At 41.1% G+C, this 14178-nt stretch overlaps 1 long non-coding RNA gene across 1 annotated transcript; it reads right to left on the bottom strand.

The window, feature by feature from the left end:
* Window positions 1-3640: 3640 nt before the first annotated feature.
* Window positions 3641-4825, bottom strand: LOC148314492 (uncharacterized). Its single transcript, XR_015841726.1, has 3 exons — window positions 4495-4825; window positions 3875-3928; window positions 3641-3785 (listed from the first exon to the last, which is right to left on the bottom strand). It is a non-coding gene; the product is annotated as an uncharacterized LOC148314492 (long non-coding RNA).
* Window positions 4826-14178: the final 9353 nt, after the last annotated feature.

Raw genomic sequence — 14178 nt, 5'->3', positions numbered from 1 at the left:
CCAGGCTACGGCCTGCTTCAATGCTGTCCAAGACGAATAATGGTTCATCCACTGGCCCAGAGAATCTTTGGGCTACAGTGACTGAATTACATGCACTTGAGTCACTCATTTGACCTCCAGGTCATTAATTGGTAATTTGAAGTGGTTTTTGTGTTTAACTAAATTCCTGGACACTGCCTGATTTTTTTCAGAGCTGTACAACCACTAGAAAGGGTGGTTCCCACAATGTGAGTTTTGCTCAGGTGGCCCAACAATGTCACAAAAACAAGTAGGGGTGTGTGTGTGTGTTTGTATAAGCTACATGTTGGGGACCAACATCGGACAGCACACCCACTGTAGGGGACCAAAATTTTTGTGGGGACCAAAAATCTGGGCCCCACAAAAAAGAGCATTGAATTCAGTGATAAGAAGCTCAGGGGGAGGTCCTGTCAAAGTTTCAGGGCTTCCCAGGAAGGTCACAAAAACAAGACGAGTGTGCTAGAAATGTGTGTGCGGAAAAATTACTCAGGATCGCTGTCTAGTGGTCGGTCCCGGTACTGCACTTACGCACACTTCACACACTCGGCTGGTCTGCGCATGTGCAGGACAGTCTGCTTTATGTCAGGCAGCCACCCTCCCCTCCCCCACAGCCCAACCCGAAAAATTGAGATGTTAGTTAAGTATTTATTCCTATTATTGAGTGAGATTACATATTTTTACTTGGCAGCTGGCACAACAGCTAAGCTTGGAGCACAGTTATTGCAAAATAAAATAAATAAACAGTAACAACAATAACGATTGTTAATATTGTTATACTTTATAGCGTAACCTATTTATACTAATTTTCTGTATGCAATTTCAAGTGCAACTAATATAGTTGTGCATATAGATAGCCACCAAACTCCATACATTAGATAAAAATAAGAGCCACGATGTTAACCAATTAACAGTTCAAGAAAAAAGCAGACATCCAAGAACTTGCTTTGTTACTTTTGCGTGGCCAGAACTACAAACCCCAAAGCAGAGCAAACCCAAAACATCAGAGAAAGTACAATACTTTTGTCAAGGAGTGGTGCTGCTGCTTTGCGATCGCTGCCACCATAGTGAACGCGCTCCCACATTCGTGCACACGCACACATGCCACACACCTGTTTTCCACGTCCTGTCAGTCCACTCCGTCGGTCCGCATTTATTTCGTTGGTCAGCCATCACGGTTGGGTGCGCACTAGATCGCTGTTAAACCATCTTCTACGCCACAGTCCTCGTGTTCAACAAACATTTCTCCCGAATTCGCCTACCATGCACAACTCTCCACTTTCAAACCGAGCGCCGCTGTTACTTCCGGGTTTTTAGCGCCAAGCACTTGACGCTAGCGTGTGACGTCATGGCGAAATACTAGGTTTTAAAATAAAAATTTTCTTTTTTTTGTACAGTCTAAGTGCATGGGGTTATGATAGATCGAATGAGTATACCTTTATGTACTCACTAACATTTATGTTGATCATAAAATGTTGTTTTGATGAAGAAAACTGTTATTTTTTAGAATCAATTGGCTTAGGGCACTTGGGCAAACTACGGCCCGGGGGCCACTTGTGGCCCGTTAAACGTTTCAATCCAGCCCCCCAAACTTGAAAAAAATTAAATGAATAAGCCTTGTTAATGGTTTATTTTCTAAATACTGTGGTTTTTCAAAGACATATATATTGTTGTAATGCTTTTGTTCACTTTCGTTTAAAATTAAATGTATTTTAGGACTCATTGTGCCCCCCCCCTCCCAATCAAAAAGTTTGCCCATCCCTGGCATAGTGGATGGGCCGAGGAGTTTAAAAGGCACACATCATGCATTTTTCAGTCAGTTTTAGCCAGGGCTTGGTATGGGGAAGACCAGCTGGTTTACATGTAATCATTAAATTTTCCCAAGTTTTATTTAAGTTAATTGGACAAAACAAAAAAAACGCAATATTCTTCTGCCAGAGAGTATGTAATATTCTTCTGCCATTTTATTGTAGAGGGCCATTTTGAGCCCCTAACAATATTATTCAACCAAGAGATCATGAGTCGTCGCCCACTTACTTTCTGAAGTCAGCTGGGATGTCACGGCTGTGACCCTCGTGAGGATAAAGTGGTTCAGATGGAAAAGTAGGACTAAGGGCTTTTTCTCAGGTTTCCATGCGCAAATCCATGTATATTAGGTTAATTGGAGACTCTAAATTCTCTACTCATCAAATGACATTCGTGACCCTGATGGATAGATAAAATAGATTATTAATCTGCCATGGGAAGTCCAAGGTGTCTGGTAGAAAGAAATGCATTCATACACTCATTACACAGTCAACCAAGCAAAGACACAAAGCCTAGGGCAGGGGCGGGCAAACTTTTTGATTGGAGGACCACAATGGGTTCTAAAATATGACAGAGGGGCCGGACCAGGAGCAGATGGATGGAGTGTTTTGGAAACCTCACCTCATCTGAGAAAAAAAATACATTTAATTTTAAATGAAAGTGAATAAAAGCATTCCAACAATAATATTTGTCTTTGAAAACCACAGTGTTTAGAAAATAAAACATTAACAAGGTTTATTCATTAAATTTTTTTCAAGTTCGGCGGCCCGGATTAAAACTTAACGGGCCGCATGTGGCCCCCGGGCCGTAGTTTGCCCTCGCCTGGCCTAGGGCATAAACACATACATGTAATATCCAATCCGCTTATTCTCACAAGGATAGCGTGCTGGAGCCTACCCAGCTGTCAACGGACAGTAGGCGGGGCACACCCTGAAGTGGTTGCCAGCCAATCGCAGGGCACGCAAAGACGAACAACCATCTGCGCTCAAACTCACTCACAAATGCAACCTCCACACAGGAAAGCTGGGTCCCGGGATCGAACCCTGCACCTTGGGACTGCGAGCCGGATGTCCTAACCAGTCTTAACTCATTAAATACCAGCCATTTTCACTGGAGCAACCCGCTCAATCCCAGCGTTTTCCTGGGTTTTGACTAATATTGCAAGGCCCACAGAATATAGTATTCTAATGCTATATAGACATGGAGCACACCCGAAGAAAGATGAGACTCTCTTCTTTCAACAGAAAAAAATGTTTGTTCCTATCTTTTTCCATTCTTGAGCAATCGGCATTTGAAAATAGCTAAATTTCATGAAAACTCCAATCCCTGGGGAAAAAACTGAGAAAATGAGCTTTTTGTAAACTGATGCATTTTGACCATAATTTGAATTTTGACACTATTATTTATGGCTTTTATGACACCTCTAACATCTAAATAATGCATGCCTTCTATAAAATAACAAAAAAAAGCACAAAAAATGTTTTTGATAAAATAAATTTATTTGCACATAACACTAAACGACTGAACTGTTGAACTATGTACAAAAATGAAATACATCAGTGTCATACATACTTTTTTTTTGTGTGATATAAAATAAAACAGTTGCCTTGATGCAAGGGCACACAACATAGTTCACACCACATTCTTGTTTCACTCCGTTTGCCTTTGCACAAACAGACCCGACACTTTCGTTGTGGTCTGGCTTTGCTGGTCCGTGGAAAATAGGCGAGCTTGTGTTTGTCCACTGGGGTTTGTGTGAAAATAATTGTCTGGGAAGTGATTGCTGGCATCCGCGATCTGCTGCAGAAGCTCATCCGTGAGAAACAGCTGCAGGAAATCAGCTGGCTCCTCAGACTCCAAATGGGCAGCGGCATTCAGTGGTCCAGGGGTTGCTGTAAAGTCGATTTTCCTCGGTTGCCATCCAGTGTGACGCCATCCGGAACCACTGCTTCCTGATGCACAACCTGTAAATTACAGAAATACAAACAATTGGAAATATATATTTATTGCTGCATTTTATTGCTGGCGTGTGAAGTTTCATATTATAATTTACCTTTCTTTACACCAACAAGACGAGGAGGAACTTTCTTGCCGCGGGATGCACAATCTGTGAATTTTAGAAAGTATGCATGATTACCACACCATTCAGTATTGTTGTTTCCTCGTCGGGGAGGAGATGCGCTCGCGCGTAACTGCACATTTACGCGACATTTTCTGCCCGCAAGATGCATGATATGTACAATAAAAGCATGAGGGCTAAAACCACATGTTCAATGGTAACTTGCGAGCGTTTACTTCCTCGTCGGCGAGGACTTACGCTCGCGTGTAATTGTGCAATAGGCGCCCGGACGAGAAAGTCAGCGAGCAAGCTTGCGTCTAACTGCACATTTACGCGACATTTTCTGCCCGCAAGATGCATGATATGTACAATAAAAGCATGAGGGCTAAAACCACATGTTTAATGGTAACTTGCGAGCGTTTACTTCCTCGTCGGCGAGGACTTACGCTCGCGTGTAATTGTGCAATAGAGGCGGCCGGATGAGGAAGTCAGCGAGCAAGCTCGCGTCTAACTGCACATTTACGCGACATTTTCTGCCCGCAAGATGCATGATATGTACAATAAAAGCATGAGGGGTAAAACCACATGTTCAATGGTAACTTGCGAGCGCTTACCTCCTCGTTCGGGGGGATCTGGTGAGGACTCTCAGCTGCTTTGGCTATTGTCCGAAGGCAGGCGATGCAGGCCGCAAGGCACGCGCACCCTCTTTAGACGCCGTTTTGTTGTGACGACGACGAAGCGTCATCCTCTCAACCAAAGCGTCTCCATCGCCTTGATGCTTTTAGGAAGCTTTTTTTTAAAAAAAAAGCATTCCTCGATCGTCATTTGCTTGGAGGATTTCATTGCTAACGCTACTAATGCGACTGCTGCTAGTGCTGCCGATGCTGCTGCTACCCACGCTGCTCTCCACACTTATAAGTCTACCCCAGGATCCCGCCCCCCCATTTGTACCTCTGGCGCAGATTCAAGGCGGATCTTTTGCACCTCTGCCCCCTGCTGGGTGATTTTTACATGATTCACAATGCGGACAAGGCTGATTCTCAGTCAGAGGTTGCATCAGACCCTTATGTACACTATGACGTAAAAAAGACAGGAAACGTACTTATACGTCTTTGGTAGAGGGCGCCATTGCATTAAAAGACGTCTTTGTACGTCTAAGGGAGTAAATGAGTTGAACAAAGTACAGGGTCCTTCACCTGACTACAGATGATCTTCTGGGGACTTTATTTGGTTTTAATCACTTTTGGGGTCTGTATCTATGCACACTCCCTGGTTTTGCTACCTTCCCGGGTACCACATACACACTGCTTAGTTTCTCTGCCTTCGTGGGTACCACATACATATTGCTTGGTTTCTCTGCCTTCCTGGGTACGACATACACACTGCCTGGTTTTGCTACCTTCCTGGGTACCAGTCACACAAACGTCAGACGACTCAGCACATACCGACTGTCTCAGCACTACACACTTTCACTCCAAGGCAGTGCTGTGAACCAACTTACTGACAAGAGGTAGTATTTAGAATTTTAAAAAGTGCTTGAAAGGTTTTGTTCATGTAAAACCAACAGATTATGACATTATTATTATTATTTAAATCAGTATTAAACAGCATCAGCATAGGTTAAAGATATTATACAGACTATATACGATAAAAAAATACTAAACCACCCTTGCTTTTCCGTCATTTCTTGTATAAGTTAACACACAGATGTATAACATTTGTTTATACAAATATAACGATTAAAAAGTAGCTGATTAGAGTTTTAATTTTGTATTCATTAATCTGTAATAAAAATGGACATATTTTGGTTAATAAAATTAACAAGAAATAAAAGTAAAGGGTGTTCTAATACTTTTTTCAAGATTGTCCTAACATACATTTACTGTTTACAGTATATGTCTTCGGAAGAAGCGCAGCATTAGATTTTTTTTTTGTTCTCTCTCTTTGACTTCTGAATTTGAATTTCTGTCACAGATGTGCTTGAATTCTATTTTGGATGATTTGTGTTAAACTGCACAAATATTTGAAGAGCCATAGAATTCAAGAATCACACCAGTGCTGCTACTCCTCCGAACGGGTGAACGCCCTTGATTAACAACCTGCGTTGAGGTGGCTTTTGAGATTCGTGGTGTGGGAGAAAAATCTCTGAAGGCATTCTTAGACTTCAAGAGAGGGTCCACAATTTTCAAAGATTCACTTCCGTCTGAATCAGAGGCCTCACTTGTATCCGGAATATATTCATCTCCACCGTCATCTGAGTTGGAGTAATAATGCTTCTCCATTCCAAAGTCAGCCTGTTTTTTTAATCTAAAAAACAACAACAACAACGAAATATAAAGGATAGAAGGCAGGAGACCAATAAAATATATGCAATTTGCTTGTAAGATTCCCTGAAATCTATATGGGTTGTTTACCTGTATACTTTTGGTCCTCCTGAGCCTTGGGATAGTAATATGGTCTGGGTCTGAGGCACAAAGTTCAGGGGCAGGATTTGACAATGATTCGTCAGAATCTGTGTCGTTATTCCAAGGAAGATTCAGCCCATATTTTTTGTCCAAGGGAGGAGACTGGGTTGCATCAGAGTCCAAGAGAAAATTGAGAACCCATTAAATACTTAATCCCCAGAGGAATCTGCACAGAAAAAGGTCTTAATTCTATTTGAAAAAAAAAAAAAACTAAAATATTGATGAATGATATTATGACAAAATAATGTCATAAAATTAGAATGATTTTAGGAAATTATTTGCAAAACCAAAACATTGTGGTACGATAATAATGCATATAATTATTCTACGCAGCTATATTTAACAAAAACACTTAATTGACCGTAACAAAAAGCTCCCGGGAGGAAAACTACATTAAATGTTTTTTTAACAGGGCAGTGAAAATATTGGAAAATAAAAAAAATAATGAATAAAATAATACGAAAAAAGAATTCAATGTGTATCGATGGACCCATATGAAATACTTATATCGCTATGTACTTATCAGCCATATCGCCCAGCCCAATATGTAACTGCAACTTCAAAACCTCGGGCCATAACAGGATTGTAACATGGGATGCATATCTTCATTCCTAAATTTGTAGATCCCGAGGAGGCTGCTCAATGGTCCTGGTAATGTAAACCTCAACCAATTCGGTCACAGCCAATGTTCTCCATCCTTGTTAAGAAGTTTTGAAATGATTTAATAGATATACTATTGCAAACTATACCAGAATTTTATACATTTTAAACTTTTGATCACAATTTTACCTATTTTCTAAAAATCTGAAGAATCCACATGCCAAATCACCTGCTGTGGACACATAGGTTCTGTTCTGACAGATAATTCAGTTACAGGTTGTGTACTTAAAGCCAATAAGAGGGCAATGCAGCAGTCGACAGCCTGACGAAAGCTTAAGTCTCCCAATGAGAGAACTGTAGTGGCTGGTAGGTTCTTAGATTGTAACATAGTAAAGACATACACTACGCATAACTGTATATCATATGATGATGAGGGAAAATATTATTAGCTACGATTTATGTCCAGATATATTAGAAAACTTGTCCAACCAGCACAGGTCTATCTAACTGTAATTTTAACATCTCAAGACACGACAGGATGACCACATGATACGCATACCTCCTTTTCAGAGTCTGTCAAACCTTGAGAAGGCTGCTTCGATGTTCTGGTGGCATCAACCTCAGCCGATTCAGTCATTGTCGGTTGTCCTCCATCCTAATGAACAAGTTGAATATTAATTTAATGAATTCAAAAAAAGAAAATGGATCAGAATTTTACACATTTTAACGAACAAGTTCACGAATGAAACAAAACCAATTACTTTAGCGCATGACAATTAATCTTCAGTAGAGATATGTTGTGACTGATATTTCAGTCACAGGTTGTCTTTTGAACGCCACCAGGGCCGCAATGGAGCACAGGACAGCCAAAAGTCTTCTTGTCGGACAGCTGTAGTGGCTGGTAGGTTCTAAGATTATAACATAGTAAAGGCACATACAACTCCTAACTGTATTTCATATGATAATGAAGGAAAAGATGATTAGCTATGATTTATGTCAACAATAAAAATGGCTCTACGGGGTCCCCACGAACGCAAACCTGACAGTTGGGTGTCAGATGGCCAACATACCTGACTCGCAATTCAACTCAACTGGACCCCACAACACAAGAAAAAGCTGAGTGAGCCTCAAACCAGACATACACATTCACTGACAAATATCCTGTGACACCAGATATATTAGAAGTCTTGTCTAATCAGCACACGTCTATCTAACTGCAATTTTAACATCTCGAGACACGACAGGATGAGCACACGATACGCATACCTCCATTTCTGAGTCTGTAAAGCCTGGAGGAGGCTGCTTCGATGTTTTAGTAGCATCATAAATTTATTGAATTAATTATATTTGAGGTTGGATTAGATTTTTACACATTTTAAGCCTTAGCCACCCAAAACAAAACATAAGCTCATGAATGAAATAAAACTAATTAATTTCGCCCATGCCAATTAATCTTCTGTAGACACGTGTTGTGACCAGTGTTGTTTTTGGCAGGCATTTTAGATTTTGTCCAAGTCATTTGGACAAAGTGCTGATTTGTTTACATCACATTTAGTCATCCCAATTCGTTATAGTTTTAGTCCAGTTTTAGTCAACGAAAACTAAAAAAAGGGTTTTAGTCCAGTTTTAATCGACGGAAACGCAAAAAAAGTTTTACCCTAGTTTTCGTCAATTTATTCACAAAGGTTTTAGTCCAAGCGGCACGGTGGCCCAACTGGTTAGCATGATGGCCTCACAATATTGAGGTCGTAGGTACGATTCTGGCTCCGGCCTTCCTGCGTGGGTTTCCTCTGGGTAATCCGGTTTCCTCCCATATTCTTAAAACATGCATGGCAAGTTGCTTGGACACTCTAATTGCCCCGAGGCATGAGTGTGAGCGTGGATGGTTGTTCGTCTATGCATGTCCTGCGATTGGCTGGACACCAATTCAGGGTGTACCTCGCCTACTGCCGAAGACAGCTGGGATAGGCTCCAACACCCCCCGCGACCCTAGTGAGGAGAAGCGGTACAGATAACGGATGGATGGATGGATGGATGGGTTTAAGTCCATTTGAGTTAAAACAAGGCATTCAAGGTTTCCACCCAATAACAAAGACTTTTGGATGGACTACTAAGGATTCTTCATTACAAACAGAAAAAAGTGGCAACAGTGGAATCAATACTCACTACTCCAAAATAAGCAGAGAAGCAAAACATTTTGTTGGGCAACTGTTGTGGCTTTATTTCACTAAAAGCAACATAAAATAATTTATGAACCACATGCTAACAATTTTGTCTAGTCAACGAAAAAAATTCATGTACATCACGTCATGTTTTCGTCATAAAAGAACCTCGTATAGCTTGTCATCGTCATTAAAAAAGGGGCGTTAACGAAGTATTTTCGTCATAGTCATCAGTGACGAAAACAACACTGGTTGTGACTGATATTTCAGTCCCAGGTTGTCTCCTGAACACCACCAATTGGGCAAGGGAGCGCAGGAAAGCCTGGGGTCTTCTATTTTTACAGTATAGAAAGGCTAAATATCAAATTGAAACAGTGTTTTATATCATGAATATACAGGGTTGGTGCTGGTTCTGGTAGGGAAACCACAACATAAAGATGTCCTTAATTAGTCCCACAATGGGGATATTTGCAATATGGCATATGATGGCCTAACAGGGCCACCGCCCAGAAAGGAGTAACGCAGAACTTTGTAATACTGTCACTCCCTGACCAGTTCGTTGTTCCTGCAGAGCCAAACTTTGACTCAGACCCACAAATTTGAATTACAGATAGTGGACAATGGAGAACTCCCCCAGTCAGTCATCATGTTCAACTTCCATAGAAACTTCACATACATTTATTAGATTGCCAAACTAATTGGAAACTACATCACCAGAACACCACAAGTGGGCTCTGTTATTGTACTTAAAGATGCATCTTACAAACCTGTGTTCTCCAAGGCCAGCTGGTCCATAGTCTTAAGTTATTTCTTCGCCAACATCAATGTCTCGGAGCGCAAACAGACAGAGGTGTGGTCTGTCCTCTGTTGTCATCTTCTTCATTTTACAGTTGGGGTGCATGTGGTCATCATTAACCAGTCTTCCCAGACTGCCATCTTCTTGAGCTGCATCAACACTTAAAATAGATTAAAAAAAAAAAAAACAATTATTCAATCAATGTCAGAAATTAATCTTTGAGACAATCTTGTGTACACAAAACATAAAAATAGGAAATCCACAATTTTTAAATCTAAATCAAATCATACAAGAAATTTCTATTGGAATCAGACCCTATTAACAGCTTGTCTTTGAGACTTCATGATCTATATTTTCATTTGTACAGATTCAACGCATGAATAAAAGTAATTATACATTTTTGCTTAGAGAATGATTTTTCCCCTAACACTTATGGGATGAGTATGTGTTTATTTTTTTAAATAAAAACAAAAATAAGATAACATCTCAATCTTTGCCTCACCTCCAAGTTTTTTCTTGCCGGCGGAAGTCAAACAAAAAGACAGTGCCTCTTCCATCCATCTTCCTGCGTTGAGATTCATCAGAATCTATCAATTTTCCTCTGTACTCCATAATAAAGAATAAAGTCGTCTTTCCTGAAAGGGGCCTTGGTAAATACTCCTCGACCTAGTTAACAGGGAAATCAAGTTAGCTTCGTCATATTTTTAAGCACACAAATAAGGAGTCATCATATTCATTTGGGCCACTATCCTAATGTAGGGTGGTTTGAAACATTGCTTCTTGTGAGGGATAGAGCAGAGCCCTTCTTTATGATTTTAAAGGAACAGACCAGCCAAAATTCATTTTCCAGCATTGCATTAGCCAGTATGTATTAGGACTGAAAGTACAAATGTCAATTGCACCTGGTTACGTAAAAAAAAAACTTTAAGATTATTTAGTTTCAAAACAATGACATACACTGTACACAGTCATATTGGATCGCGTCACGTGATCTCTGTGACGTATTACGTGCTTTACACTAGACTATCAATATCGGACTTGTTCACCGGTCTATTGTGGTATAAAAATGCCGGAGGGCGTCATCAAGTACAGCCTTAATTTAGATAGAACTCCTACCATCAGGTTTCACACTCACTGAAATAACTTGAAACTGACAAAAGTGGCAAAAGAAAAGGTCAAGACACTCTTAATGTAAAATAACCACTTAAAAAACGATGTCAGCTTGGTTATCAGAAAACAATAATATATCTTAGCAAAAGCGTTAACATCATACCTTTAAATTAGTTTATATACTTCGCTTCTAACTCTGCAGTCTTGTCCAGACCCTTGACTGCATGTTCAATAGTATCCTGCTTTGGGGACTTCCTGCATCTCAGGGAAGGCATTGTTTATTCTATAAAGAAAAAAGACAGTATTGTGTTGAGAATTATTAATACTATGGGCTAAATGGAGTTTTAACAATATCAGTGTAAGAAAAATAAATTATAAATTAAAAAAATATCAATTCCTCCATCCCAATTAACGATTTCAACCATAATAGTTTATATTGAAGTTTAAACAACAGACACAGACAGATTTATGCAGTGCGACTACAAAAATCTTACCAAAATTGCATTCACAGTAACCTTTGCTTTAAGAATCATGTAATTAACCAGTGAACATCGTGTCTTACACAAAAATTAATGACAGAAATTATCATGGTACTTGCATTCTGTGGTTCTATAACAAAAGTGCAAGCTGTTAGCTCCGCAAAGCTAACGCAACAAGCTAGCGTCCCTCGTGCTCACATTCAATGCAAACCTGACCACCGGATGACAATACGCGTCGGTTTAGTTCTTTAAATGAGTAAAAGCACCATGACGTTTTATAATTATTCAATGCTTAACTGGAGCTCGTCAATTATGTCGATGTAGGAGCACATGTTTGCTAGGCCAGTGTTGTAGGCCCACATCCATGGTGCTACTTTGTATAGTGTTTTCCACACAACTATCTCTAACTATGAACAAATGCACTCGACGCATGTTTTGAAAAAAACCCAACGAAAAACACTTACCTCTCCGTTTCAACAGCAGTTCGAACTTCGAAGTGGTGATATTCTCCAGCGTTAAGCACCTGCTCGAACTGCGAATAGGTCAAATTCAACAGCGTCTTTTTTCTGTCTTAATAAGGACGCGATGAGAGGAGGAGCGCTTGCCTTTTCGTCAGCACGCCCCGCGCGGGTGGTGCTGCTTTATCACTCTCTATCTGTGCCCGCCCGCCGGCACGTCGATAGAAAAATAATATTCCTTCAAACATTACTTTCATCTTCTTAACGTTTTGTAGTGAATTTAACAGGTTCACCACTTTTTTCAAATACACCAATGGAAAACAGGTCTTAATTGAGGAAACATACAAAGAGCGTCTCACAAACACCTTATGATGAGCAATGTAATTTGATCACGTTTTTTGTCACTGCCTGGACGTTGGGTTCACTGGCCTGGTGGCAGTGGCTTGTAGACACTGTCACTGAGTGGGAACGGATCTCAAGGTGGGTCAAACTAACCCAAGCAGTGGATCGGTCCGTTTTTTAAATTTATTAATTTTTTTATTTTATGTATTTATTTATTATTTAATACAAGGGCTTCGGCTCACTACCAGTGGGCGGGACCAAAGAATTTGGGTTTCCTTTGAGCTAGGAGGCAGTCAAAGGCAGTCCAATCCCCGGCAACATAAAGCGCCTAGCTCTGGGGACATGGAATGTCATTTCTCTGGTAGGGAATGAACCCGAGCTGGTGTGTGACGAGACCAGTGGTTCTCAATTATTTCCTGTCATGCCCCCCCTACCAAGAAGAAAACAATTCACACCCCCCCACCACAATTTTCTTTTACATTTCGTACTAATGTACATGTTCTTTGCATATTAATGTTAGATTGTCAATAAAATATCTTACCTTAACAAAGCTAAATTGATAAAAATAAAATATCATTTTGAGAACGACTATTGTGAGGATCTCGAAACTCAGTACTCTGTGGTGCTAATATTGATGAGATGATAAATATGTTGAAGCCACAGAACAAAAAGATTAGATATTGTTTGGAAATTAATGACGTACATAAAGGAATATCAGCCTTGATTGGAGTACATTACTGCATTTAAATTTTTAATAAAAATGAAACAATTATTGATGTTATGACCACTATGAAGAATTTAAAAAACAATATATAGGGATAATTATAGTTTTCATTTTGTTATGTGTAGTCTGTTCATGTTGCATTATTTTTATGACAAAGACGATGGTTAATCGTAGGTTTGTTGCCCAAATGTACCATTACAACCTGATTAATGTTGAGAATGACGAACTCAAACTGGACACTGAAACGTAAAAACACATGGACTTCTTGCCCCTGTCCTCACACGTGCACACACACACACACCATACACGAAGATCCGGGAGGTAAGGACGGCTGTCCTACAGGATGCGGATGGAAGAACAACTGCAGCGGAACAATGCCAGGGATGTCTGGAGGGGCCTGAAGACCATCTCAGGCCACGGACAAGCAGGTAAGACCCAGAAGGGGGGGGGGCTTCAGTGGGCAAATGAGTTGAACCTATTTTTCAATAGGTTTGATCAAATGTCTGACCCCGCTCAGGCTTCCCTGATGCAGCCCCCACCCACCCCTCCTGCCACTGCGAACAAGACCCTCTCTCCCCCTCTCTCGCCCCTCTCTCTCTCCACAGGCTCCAGTTCCCAGCCTCATCAGACAACCACCACTTCCTCCTGCTCAGCCTTGTTCCTCACAACATCTCAGGTGAAGAACCAGCTGAGGAAGATGAAGGCGAGGAAGGCGGCAGGCCCAGATGGGACCAGCTCCCAGCTCCTCAAATCCTGCGCAGACCAGCTGTGTGGAATCGTCCAGCACATGTTCAACCTGAGCTTGAAGCTGGGCAGAGTCCCCCAGCTGTGGAAAACATCCTGCCTGGTTCCGGTTCCAAAGACACCCCATCCGAAGGAGCTCAACAACTTCAGACCAGTGGCGCTGACGTCTCATCTGATGAAGACCCTGGAGAGACTGGTCCTCGTCCATCTGCGCCCCCTGGTCAGCTCCTCAATGGACCCACTCCAATTTGCATACCAGCCTGGCATCAGTGTGGATGATGCCATCATCTACCTGCTCCACACTTCACTCTTCCACCTGGAGAAGGCGGGGGGCACGGTGAGGATCATGTTCTTTGATTTCTCAAGTGCTTTCAACACCATCCAGCCCGCCTTATTGGGAGACAAGCTGGAGCAGGCG

The sequence above is a fragment of the Idiotropiscis lumnitzeri genome, unplaced genomic scaffold (genome assembly GCF_059441095.1).
Source record: "Idiotropiscis lumnitzeri isolate Australia: NSW breed Sydney's pygmy pipehorse unplaced genomic scaffold, RoL_Ilum_1.0 HiC_scaffold_280, whole genome shotgun sequence".
Lineage (NCBI taxonomy): Eukaryota > Metazoa > Chordata > Actinopteri > Syngnathiformes > Syngnathidae > Idiotropiscis > Idiotropiscis lumnitzeri.
The sequence above is the reverse complement of the archived record's forward strand: the minus strand, read 5'-3'. Positions and strand labels throughout refer to the sequence as shown.